At 43.2% G+C, this 16,020-nt stretch overlaps 1 protein-coding gene and 1 long non-coding RNA gene across 7 annotated transcripts in view; one reads left to right on the forward strand and one right to left on the reverse strand.

The window, feature by feature from the left end:
• The window catches only part of LOC111865222 (ephrin type-A receptor 4-A), a 550,534-nt gene that overhangs the window by 113,413 nt on the left and 421,101 nt on the right, over positions 1-16,020 (reverse strand). The window lies entirely within an intron of this gene.
• The window catches only part of LOC117282373, a 102,817-nt gene continuing 87,617 nt past the window's right edge, over positions 821-16,020 (forward strand). The window contains exon 1 of the long non-coding RNA XR_004513104.1: positions 821-922. This is a non-coding gene — a long non-coding RNA (uncharacterized LOC117282373). The remainder of the gene's footprint in view (positions 923-16,020) is intronic.

A 16,020-nucleotide genomic window follows, 5' to 3' on the forward strand; every position in this document is an offset into this window, starting at 1 on the left:
CATTTGTTCAGTCGGAGTCCATCCTGGAATAGATTTTTTTTTTTTTTTGCTGGCTCTACAGCCCCATTGGGACCTGGCCTCTGATTTTCAGTTTCATGATCATTTTACCGACGATAGGACTTCTTGAACGAGTGATCACCTCGTCGCAAAGCCTCTTCCTAAACACAGGACAACACACACACACATACCAAACATTCATGCTTTATGTGGGATTCGAACCCACTATCCCAAGTTCCGATCGAGCGAAGACAGTACATGCATAAGACCGCTAGGCTACCATGACCGACCCCAGAATCCATATAGAACCAGAAAAGTCCAGTATACAGTTTACTCTGATTTGTAATTGTTTTTAAGTCACAACACTCTCAGCTGCCGAACGAAGAATGTTACGTAACGGAAATCAGAAAACGCTCATTTCCACAGATTAAAGAGCCTAAAACCACAGCGGAACGACAAGACGTGCTACATCTGGATCGTGTAACAAAACCTCGCCGTAATTCCTTTGCAGTTCCGCCCCCCATGCCAATTCGACAGCAAGCCCAACAAAGGCACTCACAATTTCACCTAATTTGTTCCTATAGCAACAAGCCACCCCAACTACACACCACACGTAACATTACTTCAGCTTTATGTCCCCTCCAGCCCACGCGCAGTTGGTCCGTTGAAGCAGTAATCCAGTTTTGAGGTCCGCCCCCCAACCCCTTTCCATACAACACGAATCAAATGAGTGTTCACTGGTTGTGATGCGAAAGACGAGGGGTAGGGGGTGGTACGGGGTGAAAGGTACGTTTCTGGTATATGGGATAAGGCAAGATTTTTGTGTCGTGTTCTGTGCTAGGGGTGGCAGTACGTGCAGATCGGAGATTTCTAACCTCACAAAACTGGAGGACCCACAAAATCAATACAGACATTTGAGGAGTCAGTAAGTAACACAGTTACAAACTTAAGTACAGTATATTTATATGATAATCAGTTCCTATGTATCTCATTTAGCAAAAAAAAAAAATTGAGGACTACAACCCGCCGACAAATGCTCCCAGCTGTATTCACCAGTAAGTACTATTTAAAGTACATGACAACAATTTAATGGTGTCAAATATGCGGGTTCGGTGAAATTAGGTGAGGTTAGGTTACATTAATTAAACTTAATTTAATTTGTTTATTCTAAGCCTAGTAAACATTAATAGGAACGAATTTCGCGTGAAATTTCGAATTTGCTGACGTCATTACTGCGTGTATAATGGGACTCATGCAGAGGGTTATCACACTGTAGGATCCGCGAATAATTTCGATTGCGCAGCCATGAAAATTTCATGTTCTGAAGAGCCGAAGGATTGAAATCAAACGCCGCTGTCGCATGGTGCACCGTGCTCTCTGTACGAGGAATAACTATACTGACAGAGATCTTTCGTGATGTTCCTCAGTCCGTCCAGACGAACTAAACAACGACCGTTTTCTTTCACATCCTCTCCTATTGACGCTATTGACTATTATCCAGTCATTCGACACGGCACAGTCTGAGTCGGGAACAGCGTCGTTAAACTACACGCTACATCCTCTCTCCTGGTTCCAGTGGTCAGCGAGCTTAATTATACGAATTTAAAATGCGAGGCATCATCAGAGTCCGTCCGTGCAGGACATGTGGTGTTCGCATTACATACCAGGAACGCAACATTTACTGTAAGCATTCATAATTTATGAATTTAAACTCTACGTAAAATTACATATGGGTTTGAAGAATAGAGGGTGGCTATTAGTTCCGTTTCTCATAGAGATAACGAAATATTCGACGCCATTTTGATGATTTCTGTTACAACACAGAACAAAGATACGTTTCTTGTACAACACGTGGATTCAGCGAGTAAAACATTAATAGTGAAGTTTTATGCCGTGCTACTTTCCCAATTAATCATACTGATTAATGTGATTATAAATGAAGTAACATTTGTTTAGTCACAGGATATTCCGAAATTCCAACTGTTTCTTCCGTCTTCATGTCAGTAGCTGCGATGAGCTCACTAGTTCAACAAACGCAGCGGCGGCTTCTCTGTTTTGCATGGAGGCTGAAAGTAGCGAGATCTACCGTAAACAACAGAAGGAAGCATTTCACTTGACCTCAATTCTTCCTGCGGATTTCACAGGGGACGACAGAAACTGGCGACTGGTTGTTAACAGTCTATAATAAATTGAATTACGTTTCTTGGTTACTGTATGACACTGCATCAACTGCCTTGGTTCAACCCATATAATTTGGACGGAGTACGACTGCGTAGTGAATAAGGACAGACGCGGGTTCACTTGCTATCTTAATTGGTTTAATGGCTTTCTATCAACTGCAGTTTCGAAGGGAAGTGAAAAGCTACACTCACTTATTTTAAGTACGCCTATAGGTACTGAGGGAAAAGCATGAAATATAGTATCCTTAGTATACTCTCTACTGTACGAGCTGTGGAAAGGAGAAAAACCTGGCACTGCAGGGAATCGAACACACACCGCCCAACATGTAATCCGTCACTCTACCGACTGGGCTGAAAAACGTAAAAATTATAACATACAAAACTATATTGTTGCCTGTGGTTCTGTATGCGTGTGAAACTTAGTCTTTGACATTAAGGGGGGAGGGGGGGGGGTTANGGGGAAGGTTAAGGAGAATATTTGGACGTCAGAGGTTTTGAGGTGACAGTGGATGGGAGAAAACTGCGTAATGAGGCGCTTCATACCGTGTACATTTCGCCATGTATAATCAGAATAATCATGTCAAGGAGGATTAGATGGGCAGGGCATGTAGGACGAATGGGGAAGAAGAGGAATTCATATAGGATTTTGGTAGGAAAGCCAGAAGGAAGGAGACCACTGGGAAGACCAAGGCTTAGGTGGGTGGACAATATTAGAATGGATCTTACAGACATAGGATGGGATGGTATGGACTGATCTGGTTCAGGATAGGAACCAGTGGAGGGCTCTTGTAAACACGGTAATGAACCTTCGGGTTCTATAAAATTCTGTAAAATTCTTGAGTAGCTGCAGATTTGGCTTCTCCTCAAGAAGAGATCAGCTCCATAAGTATTTTTTTATTGCTAGTGGGGTGGGACTAAGTCCCTTGTACAGCGGCCACTTCTGGCCTATTGTACCAGCCCCAGACGAAAGGTGAGGGTGATTGTGGAGCAATTGGTGCAATGAAGATTGACAGGGGAAACCGAAGTACTCGGAGAAAACCTGCCCTACCGCCACTTTGTCCACCACAAATCCCACTTGACCAGACTCGGGATCGAACCCGGGCCGCCGCGGTGGGAAGCCAGCGACTAACTGCTTGAGCTATGGCGCGGCCGGCTCCATAAGTAATTATGTTTATGCATTTAAGGCACGTTTTCTCTGACGGCCCCTGCAATGTTAGGCATATTTCTTAACCTACCGGGCGTGAACAAAAGAATATTCAAGCATTTAACCAAAAAAAAAACGGTATCGTCTTGTACACATTTTCTAATTTACGTTCTGCTTCCGTCAAACACGGACACGGAACTCAAATATACGTCTGTAAGCTATACATGGAACGTACTATTTGTGCGCTTTGCTACGTTCATTTTTACGCTCGGAAAGGTACACGAGAAAGGCACAGAGATGTAAACAATAGGTGGAAGTGAAGTTCAGTTGAAATTGTTTCTACACATCACAGCCACCTGCAAATGTTTTGCCATGGCCAAAGTTTGCATTACAACCAAATGACAAATCTAATAATTGCTTGGTCAGAGATGTAAGCTTTGCCCGAATCACGTGGATAACGTACAAATACAAACAGTGACGCTGAACTAGTTTGCTGCGGGAAATAAGGTCCATCCATTCATTCATTCATTCAAGAACAAGCAAAACTCTGGCGACCGTTCCTATTTAGTCACAGCGTAATAAATTCACGTACAGTGCCTTTGTAGAAAAGTTATAGTTGCTCATCTGGTCAAGCAATTTCTTATTTCACGGACCACATAGGTTCATTATAGCAGTCACAAAAGCAAGCCACTGGACCTCAACTTGAGCCAGCTGAGTTTAGTCAACACTCTCACACCGTACTTCAATAATACTGATTTCAACACCGTTCTTCCATCTGCGTCCAGGTCTCCCAAATGGTCCCTTGAGGTTCTCCAACTAAACTCTGTTCGCGTTTCCCATCTCCCTATGCGTGCTACGTGTACATATATCCATATCTCATTTACTTTATAGGATAATCATTGAGATGATAACTCGAGACTAACAAAATGGCACGTTCCATCTACTAAAAGAAAATTGATGTACTCGTATAGTACTACTATTACTACCACCACAGCCGCTACTGCCACCGTGTCTAGCATGCACTCCAAACTTTTGGGGTAACGTTCCCACCTCATGACTCAAGGCACGCGGGTTCAAACCCGGCGGAGGTCGTGGAATTTTTAAGGGCGGAAAAATTCAGGGAACAAGTCCTCCGGGAGGGACTTTAAGCCGTGTGTCCCGTGTCGTAGATTTACGGCACGTAAAAGAACCTCTTGTCTCTAGGAGACCTCTGAGCTAAATTAGGCAAGTTTCCCGCCCAAGTAGTTTCCAGTGCCTCTGGTAGATGGGGGGAGCATCAAGGTACCGAGGGCCGACCTCGTTGGCTCAAACGGGGCTGATAGCACGCACCAGTACCGGTAGGGTGTGGAGACAGGTAGAATATCAAAGGGTGACGTACAATAAATAGACTATCAGTCGCGGTGCATGGGGAAACACCCCCTCCAATAATAATAATAATAATAATAATAATAATACCCATACAAAGATATTCATAAGAAAACGCGACGCTGTAGACGTTACCTTACTGCCTCAAAAACAATATAATTGTCGTTTGATTGGCTCTCACATCCACGTACAAGGCAAAAACTGTGCGGCCGCAGCTTCGGGCTGTACTGGAGCAGTATGGTCGATTCGCACCACTTCATATTGGTGACTGAAGTAAATCTCGGCATCAGCGAACGTTAGTCGCCCTGGAATAGATGGCAGAGGCACCGTGGATGTGATGCTGAAGATAAAACCCCGCAAGCCGATCTCTCGATCACAATTTCCTAGCTCTAACTCTCAAGAGATCTTTGGAGATGTTTCCCAAGGTACGAGAGATCGGTGCCGATGATCTCGATCACGGCTAGGAAAACCTTGATGCCTGGATTCAGTGTCAGAACGTAAAGAAATGTTCCTTAACGTTTCCGTTGAACATTCCAGATAGAGTCCGCAGCCTCTTCCTCTACTCCTGAACTAGACCATCAGAAGTCGCACGGTCAACATAAACATTAACAAAGCATCTTAATGATCTTGCTTTTACCACTATCGGCAATTTTTATTTTCTTTTGTTATACCCTGAAGTTTCAGGTTGTATGGCATTTTCCAACTTTACAAATGTTAGCGGAAAAGGGCCATTGAAAATTCAACTGGAAGTCTCTCATGAACTTGCGTACCTCCGTCTCCTTTCTCATCCCTCGTTTTCCCTGGATAAGGAAGTGTGCCGTCCGATATTAACGCCATCTGTTGGGTAATGAGAGTAACTACATTCTCTGTGAAAGCGCATCAAAGACATGGTCACTCATAAACCGCATCACACACACACACACACACACACACCAATGTATCGTAGTCAAGGCTCCAAAACGAAAACCCTACATCACTGAAATTTCTAACTTCTATCCTTCCGTCTTAAACTAAATCAAAGGTTACCGAAAGGCAATAAAAAAGGTAGAGCTATCCCTGTAACAGGCCATGGAGGCCCATAAGGTTGTGAGACGTCAAGGCTCTCACACTTTCTTGATAATCCGCTCAAAGATGGCGGTAAGGTTGCCAGCCTTATGCGCCGGCCGCCGTTTACCCCCCCAGGAAGATTCCTGGTACTCATGTACTCCAGCCACAGTGCGGCTGGAAGAATTAGGTCAAGTGAAAAAAAAACCACAGGTAATGGCACTTGATATTTTCATTTGGGAAAGTGGAGATGGCTAGTGACGCCATTAGTTGCCTCATGAGTTTGTTGCGAGCCAGATGTCAGCACGAGAGCACGTGAGCACCGAAGCAGAAGAACTTCCAGCAATGTCTGGTGAAGATATACAGTAGTACAGTGACTTGTAGGGTGTGTAGATCCGTGGAACTACTAGTTCTTCGTAGTCACGAGTTTCAAGAGTCTTTAATAAATCCAGTTACCAAACCAAACCCCGTGTCTAGTCACTAATGCGTGACCGTATATTCCGGTCGCCAATTTCATTTTTAGTATTCATGAGTACACCAGGAATATCACAGAAGAACAGCCTAATATCCGCTAATTATATCATGTACAACAACATCGACATCCAAAAATAAATGAGGGAACCTATATCATATTTAAAGGTTTAAAATTTGTTTACGTATCGGCTGGGGAGTGAAGTTAGGTCTGCTAATGTTCATATGCAAAGTCTCTTAAAGAACGAGGCTAGTTGTTCCCCCATAACTGAACAATCTCTCGGAAGAAGCGCTTCACCACGTGCTTTACACACGTGACACCTGCCACTAGCAGGCCATCTCCACGCGCTGCGTAGGGCACGGCCCACTAAGGAGGGAAGAGCGACATTAAAAATTAAAATCAAAAATTATACCGACGAATATCTTCAATACGCGTCAGTTTAAAGCCTTAAAAGGTACGAGAGAAAAATAACATCATAAGACATGTACATATTAATAACAAATTCAAGGAAGATGAGGTGGGTAGTACACCTACCACGTGACCTCAAGTGATCTGCCTCAAGATGCCTCTCCTACCGTCAGAAGCTACAGAAACACACGAAACTGAACATGGGCCTTGAATGACTAAAGACTCATCTCTGACAAGCAATGGCCGAATGCTTGACGCTGATCATTCTGAGCCCTTATTTATTTGGATGATTATAGATGAACGTGAAATTTATTTCTAATTAATTCTCGGTAATTTAAATTTCAAAAGTCTTATGTTTCGATATTACTGGAAATGTATCGTGATCTAATCGTATTTCATCGTCTGGGACGTGCAATACGGTGTTTATGTTGAAAATTTTTAGATTCTGGCAGAAACAAGAAGTCCGGGGCTATGATATTTACGATCAGTCATAAATTTAGCTCGGGTACAGGGAACCGGACGCGCCTAAAAGGACAGGTCAGAGCTTGTTACAATTGCCTGTGAATGAGGGCCAGTATGATTGGGTTGCCTCGTTCAAGCTTCCTACGGAAGATGGGATGAAAATGTATATGTCAACACCATCTTTCGAATTCCCGGCGTGGGGGTGCAAGCCATTCCACAAAAGGAGAGACTTTCACAATATTCCGAACTGAACGGACGTGACCCTTGCACGCTCCGGGACATAGCTAGCCGATAGTGTAACGCTGTAACTTAAAGCTAAGAATACATTAATTTAACAGTGTGGTGAATTAGCAGGTGAATAAACGTCAATTGGCTCAACTGTCAGAAAACGCTTTCTTCGGCATCGCTACCCTGAGACTCATGCAAACCGACCCAGCTAGTTTCCCGTATCTATACCGATCTTCCTTAGTTTGATCGGTGAGGACAACTTCTAGTAGCCATCATACACTGTCCTAAGGTAGAAACAGGTGTAGCAGGGATAGCACCATTCCGACTGCGCCGATACAAGCAAAGGCGGGTTGGAAAAGAGCGGTGTTATGCTGATGACGGCTCAGCAAACCTACTTTGTGCTTAGAGGATCCCAGGTAAAATTTTCGGCCCGGAGGTGAGCCATCCCGACTGTATGGAGTTCCGTGTCTTCCAGACAACTACGCGGTTGCTGCTGTACAGCAAACTGCGACCATTTCCACATAATTCCCACCTCATTACATACAGACACCTTGCTATTCGAAGCTATATAACCTTTGCAGTTGACAAAGTGTCGCTGAACAAAGAATAAGTGAATAAATTAACAGGGAATGTAAATGGAAACAGCAAGAATACGCGATTCTAATCCGGTTTATGGGCTAACATACAACTATATCTGTCCATGTAAATTTGCTGTAAAATGAGCAGTTTACTAAGCTAGATTTTCCTGATACTTGTATAATATATGGCGCCTAAGAAAGCCACCCGAACGACGCTTATACGTACAGAACATGCTACGAGGACGTTGAAAAGAGCTTTCTTATAGGACAGCACCTGTAGTGTATATACACACATGAAGTTTCAAGACAGATCAGAAGCATTTATTTTGAAGAGTTTTGATTAATTTTTGATAAGTGCATGAAACGGACCGCCTCTGTGGTCTAGTGATCAGAGTTCCTGGTTGCATACCCAGAGGTCCAAGGTTCGATTACCGGCACTTCTTGAATGAAAAAGTAACGGCTCCAGTCTAGAAAACCGAAACTGACGGCCGTGGGGATTCGTTGATCTGATAACGCGACACCCTCTATCCGCTAAAGCTGGCAATAACTTCGCCGACAAGCGGCGGTCGCTGGATCGGTATAATTCGCTTGCGGATTAAAGCCACGGAGTTTGAGGTGCATGGAACACACAACACGAAGAAGCGTGGTAAATGATTAAGCTGTTCTAAATTATCAGTCTTGTGTTATAGTAACGTTCTTCCATATGAGTGCGTTGAACTACGAAATAAACCACGATCGCTCGAAATACAAGTCATTTTGTGGAATCAAATAGCTATGATTACTGAAGCGCATCTATATCAACAACTTTTTTTTTATACTTCATAATCGCTTCATGTCATTCGAAGTCACAAGGTTACTGAATTATCTCCAATCGATTCTTCAGACTTCTGGCATTTCCTTTTGATCGTCTGACAACCCTCCACATGTTTCCTCTCCGAAACTGATCAGAGATTGGTTTAAACATGGTAATGTGGGGTTTGTAACAAATATTGACGAGTATCATGTACGTTGGCATCAGTCTCGTATAAAACTTTCCTTTACACTAGGACCAAATACAGCGTCATGACTTCTTTTCACAGAAAGGACTGGTTCATCGTACAAAACATCTATGCATAGCAAAATATACACCCGACTAACATTTAACTTTTATCGGAAACATTATTCAGTGTAGCGCACATTTATGAAACAAACTGAAAAATTACGTATTTATGGGTTTTTATCTGCAAATGATCAAGGCCTATTTCATATGATGCAAAACTGCGACGAACGCGTTTAGAATAAATAAAAACTTCTGCAGAGAATAGACCGAGTGGGAACCAATAAAATATTTTTCTATTACTATAGATATGTTTTGAGCATAAATATCCAATATTCCTGCTGTTTCTGAGATAACCTGCCCTCGTGTTCTGGCCTGCATGAACACAGCACAATGCAATCCACTTGCCAACAAATCAATATTAGTCCTTAAACGGTGACATACTACAGCGTATTCGCACTAGCATGTCTGGTCAAACTGCTTTCTGGGAGGAAATATATCAAAAGCAATCTGCAGCAGTTCGGAAAACAAGATAGGGAAGCGCACACTGGTTGAATAACAAAACGTGAGCATCTATCAAAAGCACCCAACAAATCCAGCAGATGTATGTTTAATGCTGACTAAACTTCTGTCTTTCTACTCACTCTTGGCTTTAAGGGGCTAAACAACTGTTGAGTCACTGGGTTTCTATGGGGATACCAGGGATATTCTTTCAGTGTTACGTTAAGGAACGCTAACTGTCCAAGGAGAATCTACATATCAAAATAATAGGCATGTTGAGACAGAATTATGACAAAGCCTTGATCTCGATTTAAAGGATGATTTTTTAAGTCACGAACTTCGAGAATTTTCGACTAACTGCATTTGCTTTGCGTAGCAGCACGCAAACTACCCGACCAGTCCGAATGGTAATTATTAGCAACGCTAGCACGAATCAATCTGTTAACAAAACGTCTCCCTCCCTCTTTCTACTACCCTCGTTGAATCTTTCTCTATTTCCGCATGCGGTAGTGGCATTTGATTTCAAAAGGGATAAATTCTCATCTCGAACCGAGAAGGTAATTCTCGCATATTCCTACAAAAATAGCTCTCTTCAAGCTTCCGTAGAATTTTTCTCTGCCGATCACAGTGGCCGCGGGGGGTTGGGCATGAACCTTCTTCGCCTGCTCGAACACGGATCGTGTGTTCGAATCCCACTCATGGCATGGGGGAGACGAGGAATGCATATAGGGTATTGGTAGTAAAGCCAGAAGGAAAGAGACCACTGGGAAGAACAAGGCGTAGGTGGATGAAGAATATTAAAATGGACCTTAGAGAGATATGATGGGATGGTATGGATTGGATTGATCTGGCTCAGGTTAGGTACCAGTGGAGGGCTCTTGTGAACCCGATAATGAACCCTCGGGTTCCATAAAATGCTGGGGAATTCTCGAGTAGCTGCAGAATTGGCGGCTCCTTAACTCCATTAGTAAGTAAGTTAGTTCTGTGTAGGTAGCAGCCTTGCGTTGGGTTAAGCCCCGTCCAAGGAGCCCTACCGATTATGAAACAGAAAAAGCGACCAAGGTCCACAGGGGCTGTAGAGCCACATACAGAGCACTTCTCTAAAATAATAAACAATGAAGAGTCCCCTCAAGTTACTTCACTCTCCCGACTGAAGCTGAATAGCCCACCACATAACTACGAACACAATAATTACATAATATGCACATAATTTTTATAGCAATAATACGGTAACAGGAGCGTTGCAAGTGGCTGGTCACTTAGCTGGGGTAGGAAAACAAATATGTGCAGAATGTTGATCGGCCTTACCCAGACGGCAAATATAGGCTGCAACTGGACTGAATCGATTTCAGCTTCAGGTTCAATTATCATCTTTTGTATTAGGGATGCTTAATCCTCTGTTGTCGGGACGTTAAGCAGTAAGGAAACAGATATGGCTGGACATATATACAGTCGGATTCTGACGCCTTGCAAATTTAAGAAATATGCGATGCCACAATTATTTAGGGAAGGCGAAGGAAACCATTTACCGGAAGACTCTGACCCGAAGTTTCCGTTAAAACTTAACTGAATATGCATACACGGATCAATAAAACAGTATCAGTTAAACCTTACGTAAACACAGCCATCTGTTTCTGCACAGAATTCCGGCTACTACTCTCTTCGACTGCCTGAAACGTGTGAATACGTACACAAATACGAACTCAGCATATTGGCGTCTTGCGCACAGGTACACCTATATGACTTATATATATACTTACTTACTCATGGAGCTGAGCCCTTCTGTAGGAGCGGCAAATTCAGCAGCTACTCAAGAATTTCCAAGCATTTTATGGAACCCGAAGGTTCATTACCGTGTTCACAAGAGCCTTCCACTGGTCCCTGTCCTGAGCCAGATATATCCAATCCATACTATTCCATCCCATTTCTCTAAGATCCATTCTAATATTGTCCACCCACCTACGCCTTGGTCTTCCCTGTGGTCTCCCTCCCTTAATGTCAGAGACCAAGTTTCACATCCATACAGAACCACAGGCAATATATACGTATATACTATACTAGGTCTGGCACTGAAACTGCATGAGACACTTCTTCACCAAACTCACTCGCTTCGTGAAATCCTTGGTGAGAAGACAACAAGCGCTCAGCTGCTCAAGAATTTCCCAACGTTTTATGGAACCCGAAGACTTATTACCGTGTTCGCAAGAGCCCATCTCTGTTCCCTATCCATATCCAAATGAATCAGGTCCATACCACCCCACCCTATTTCTCTAACATCCATTTTAATATTATCCTCTCATCTACGTTTAGGTATTCGTATTGGACTGGTTCCTTCTGACGTTCCCACACAAACACTGCATGAATTCCTCCTAAGTTTTATTACGATCATCGAATGAAGACGGATGAGCGGGGCAAGTAGCACGAATGGGGAGATATGAGAAATTAATACATTAGTCGGGAACCCCGAAGGAAAGGAGCGCTTCGTAACGTGGGCATACGAGAGGGGGATTGGCATTAAACTGGTCTCAAAGAAACTAGGGTGGAGGCCGTGGGCTTCAATCACATCGTGAGATGGACCAGCGGCAGGCTCTTGTGAACATGGCAATGAATCTTCCGGTTGCTAAACGAGGTGGAATTTCATGAATAGGTGAGTGACTATAATCTTCTCAAGAAAGGTTCTACTCCATGTAATTAATCAGTCACTGAAATAATAGAATTTGTTTTGTAACTGTAAATTGACATACTGCACAAAAATGTGACAATTTAATTCCCGGAATGGGGTGTGCACCCATTTCGGGAATTTTATATTTCCCAGCTGCAACGCCGTTGTGCAGCCGTTGTGAACTGCTATATTAGGAATGTGCGTAGATGTTCCCACCCCGCGAACCAGGTACTTATTGGGAGAAAGTATTCTGTCCTTGTTTTAAAATGAAAGAACTGGGGGTAATGTTGGGATCTAAGGAGGATACACCTGGCAATTTAGATTATCAAGCGAGTTCACCTAATATCGTTGGGCTAGGGTGGGAAAAGAAGAAATGTGTACCACGTTCTGGTGAGAAAACTCTTATATCCCAAGAAGTTAATGTAATACAAAGGACCGGCTGATGATATGAGATGGAAGTTCGTGTATTGCGGCGGGTTTCGAAGTGCTGCTCTGCTTCATCCGTCTCTATGTCCACAGACTTTGTTTCGTTTGGGTGAGGCCTTTAATACTTTATCCGCCAGTTCCGTTGTTCCATATGAATTCAAAGCAGAACGCGCAGGTTTATATCTTCTCCGGAAGAGCCCAGGTAGTCTTTTTTTTTTTCTTTAAAAACAGACCNTTAAGACAGACCTGCCATAATACATGGTCAGTAGCCTTTGGAGAATGTTAACATATTCGCAATAATTGTAGCTTCATGACTTTATACACGCAATCAAATCTATCTGCCTCGTCAGGAAACATCAGTTCAAACTGACACCCTTTCAACAAGACTCTCCGCTTTGTGACGATGAAAAATTACTAAATTAGGCGGCTCTACACACGTGTACTTGTTTTATCAAAGAGTTCGTCCTTTTCGACGAATGTGGTTTCGTATACAGTAACACAGTTTTAATTTCGGTTTCCATATTCGCGCGTTTTTCGGTCTCGCTAACTCCCTACGTTTCCACTGGAGACTTTGGCGTTTGGTTTCTTAATCTTACTGGCAGATTCAATACAAGTCACCGTCCCCTCCACCCAAGAACTGGATTCACCTACCAGTCTTGTTGAGAGATGAGAGTTAATTTCCTTTACCTTTATTTTCCGCCAAACAAACTTCTGCATCGCTACAGAACTTAACTGCAGCNTGGCTGGATTCACCCAGTCTTGTTGAGAGATGAAAGTTAATTTCCTTTACCTTTATTTTCCGCCAAGACGAGTGAGAATCACAAAACTGCTGGCTGAATCGTGCACTCTACACGCGTCTACACATCAATGTCCACTTGCTAAGACATATATCACGACGGATTTCACATCATTTTCATCGTTCCCTTGTTATATTTTCCAGAGATAGAGCTCTGCTTCCCACCTGTTTATAGCCCGTTTCTTGCTAGGCTTAATCTACGACTCTGAAGATGGATGCGATGTTCCTCCGACACATCCGTTGACTTTCAACGGATTACAAAGGCGTTATATCCCACAAGATAGTACTCCTCATAACCACTGCGGTGAGAACCTTAAATCCTACGAAATTGATTACTGTTCGAGGAGACCACTATTAGTAACTGAATACGGAGCGGCCTCCGTAGTCTAGGGGTAACGTTCCCACCTCGTGACTCAAGGTACGCGGGTTCAAACCCGGCCGAGGTCGTGGAATTTTTAAGGGCGGAAAAATTCAGGGAACAAATCCTCCGGGAGGGACTTTAAGCCGTGGGTCCCGTCTCGTAGCTTTACGGCACGTAAAAGAACCTCATATCTCCAAAGGAAGTCACTGAGCTAAATTCAAGGACATTTCCCGCCCAACAGTAGTCTCTAACGCCTCTGGTAGGTGGGGGAAGCATCGAGACACCGCTGAGCCAGTAGAGGCCGAGCTCGCTGGCTGAGTCGGGACTGATGGCATGCACCAGTACCGGTAGGCTATACAAACTGGTAGAATATCACAGGGGGACGCACAATGGACCAACAGTTGGTCTAAGTGCATGGGGAAACCCACCCTCTCCAACAACAACAACAACAACAACTGAATATGGAAAAGCAACGAAATCTATTCGACTTCTTAGCCCGGTTTCGACGAAACCGTTTGGCCCCTATGCCGTGTACCGTTATTTTCCTGAAAACACAACCTGTTCAGTTTTATTTGGAGATATGGTCTCCATGACTCGATGAAATTCAATCACGATTATTAGAGCTTTTTTTTTTTAGAACACGGCCATTTTTTGTTTCGGGGCCCATCTGAATGGCCGGAATGTGCAGATTCACTAAATACCACCGTAGGACGGACAGGCTCTTGAATACTTAATAAAAATTGAATTTATTCAACCTGTCAGGCGATAATGAGGAATACAGACATACAATGACAACTAGACGACACACCAGAAAACATTTTTCGTAATCAGGGGAACCGAAAACGGTCAATTCCCTCATTGGGTTCCACGATCAGAATAACTTTCCCATAGGCTACATTCTAATTCAAATAATCGAAGAGTTCGTAGAGGTCAACATTTGAACTTAAATTTCGTTCAGACAACGTCTAACCTTTCTAGCAGGGAATGTACTCAAATACAAGCGTGTTCCCGCGATGTGGAGGGAAGCAGGCCCTGTGAATTATAGTCGAAAAAGAACAAGGATGGAAGAGGAACAGGAGGGAGGGATTCCCCTACACACCGCAATGCGACGTTGCCGAATCCCCTCAATTTCTTTCCTCATCCGCATCCCTTAGTGCAACCGAATGCGTCTACTGACTTTCTACAAGGGAGAAACGGAAAATGTTGCAACGTTGATTGGGTGGTGGCTGGTGGTTATCCCTAGGGAACCATAGAACCAAGAGACGAAGGAAAAGGAAGATTTGGAGAAACCGGAAGGTTAGAAGTTGACTCGTTCCTTACTCCATGTATGCATGTACATACGTTTCTTTAAGACCAGTAGGCCTGCTGCAATGTTTTTGACTACGCGAGGGCCCAAGACATGGCGCATCCTAATTCGGATTATGGTCAATACCGTAGATGTTTCCTAAAGCATGAAAACAAGCAGAAGGGCTATTGATGGAGGACCAACCGTCAATCAGCACAGGACAACAGAAAGCGTCGCGGATAAACTGCCACGCCACAAGCCGAATTCGAACTCACGAGTCTTAAGTGTTTCAGCAATCGAAGACAAGTCGTTCGGACGCCTGGAGAGGAAAAGGATGTTCAATTAACATTTTAAAGAATGTCCACTGCAGTATATTGCTTCCGGCCCTCGCCAGCAGTCATCTTAGTTCGAGTCTCGCGGGTCTCATTGCCATATTTTACTGACACGACTCTGGGATTAAAGATTTAATTTCTTATAAATAATGCATAAAAACCGGTTCGTACCTCATAGGAAACACATTACGTCTCCGCTACAAAGACCAACCGGTTAACATTGCTTAGGGGAACAATCGCTGTTTGTTGTGAGAACCACAACATACAAATACACTCTGTTGACAGAACGCAATGGGTTGCTGTGTCCAGAGGATTAAAAAATTATAACAAATAACTTTGAAGGGCTTCCACACTGCATACTGTTACATAATATCGGTTCAGACGAATTACTCACAATGTGACCATGCAGCACACGTCAATATATGATAAGCAGTGCCCGGATTTTGATGAGATGTCATCTTTTTTTCCTTGTATCTTATGCGATGCTCTTAAATATATAAATCTCGGATATGAGCTGCTGCTTAGAGAATGTAAATTTTATAGGTATTTTAGTCATTTTTGACATTTTTAGATTTAAGGTCTTTTTTTTTCATTTTGAGGGTACTTTTTTTTTTACTTTTAAGGGTATTTCTTGTCATTTTTGGCCACTTTTGGGAATTTTTCTTCATGTTTTCTGAAATGTGAATAACATGGAAGCGAAGTGTTCTTTCTTTTCTCCTTTAGCTCATTTTTCTGGATTTTTT

Source organism: Cryptotermes secundus, unplaced genomic scaffold, assembly GCF_002891405.2.
Source record: "Cryptotermes secundus unplaced genomic scaffold, Csec_1.0 scaffold614, whole genome shotgun sequence".
Classification (NCBI taxonomy): Eukaryota; Metazoa; Arthropoda; class Insecta; order Blattodea; family Kalotermitidae; genus Cryptotermes; species Cryptotermes secundus.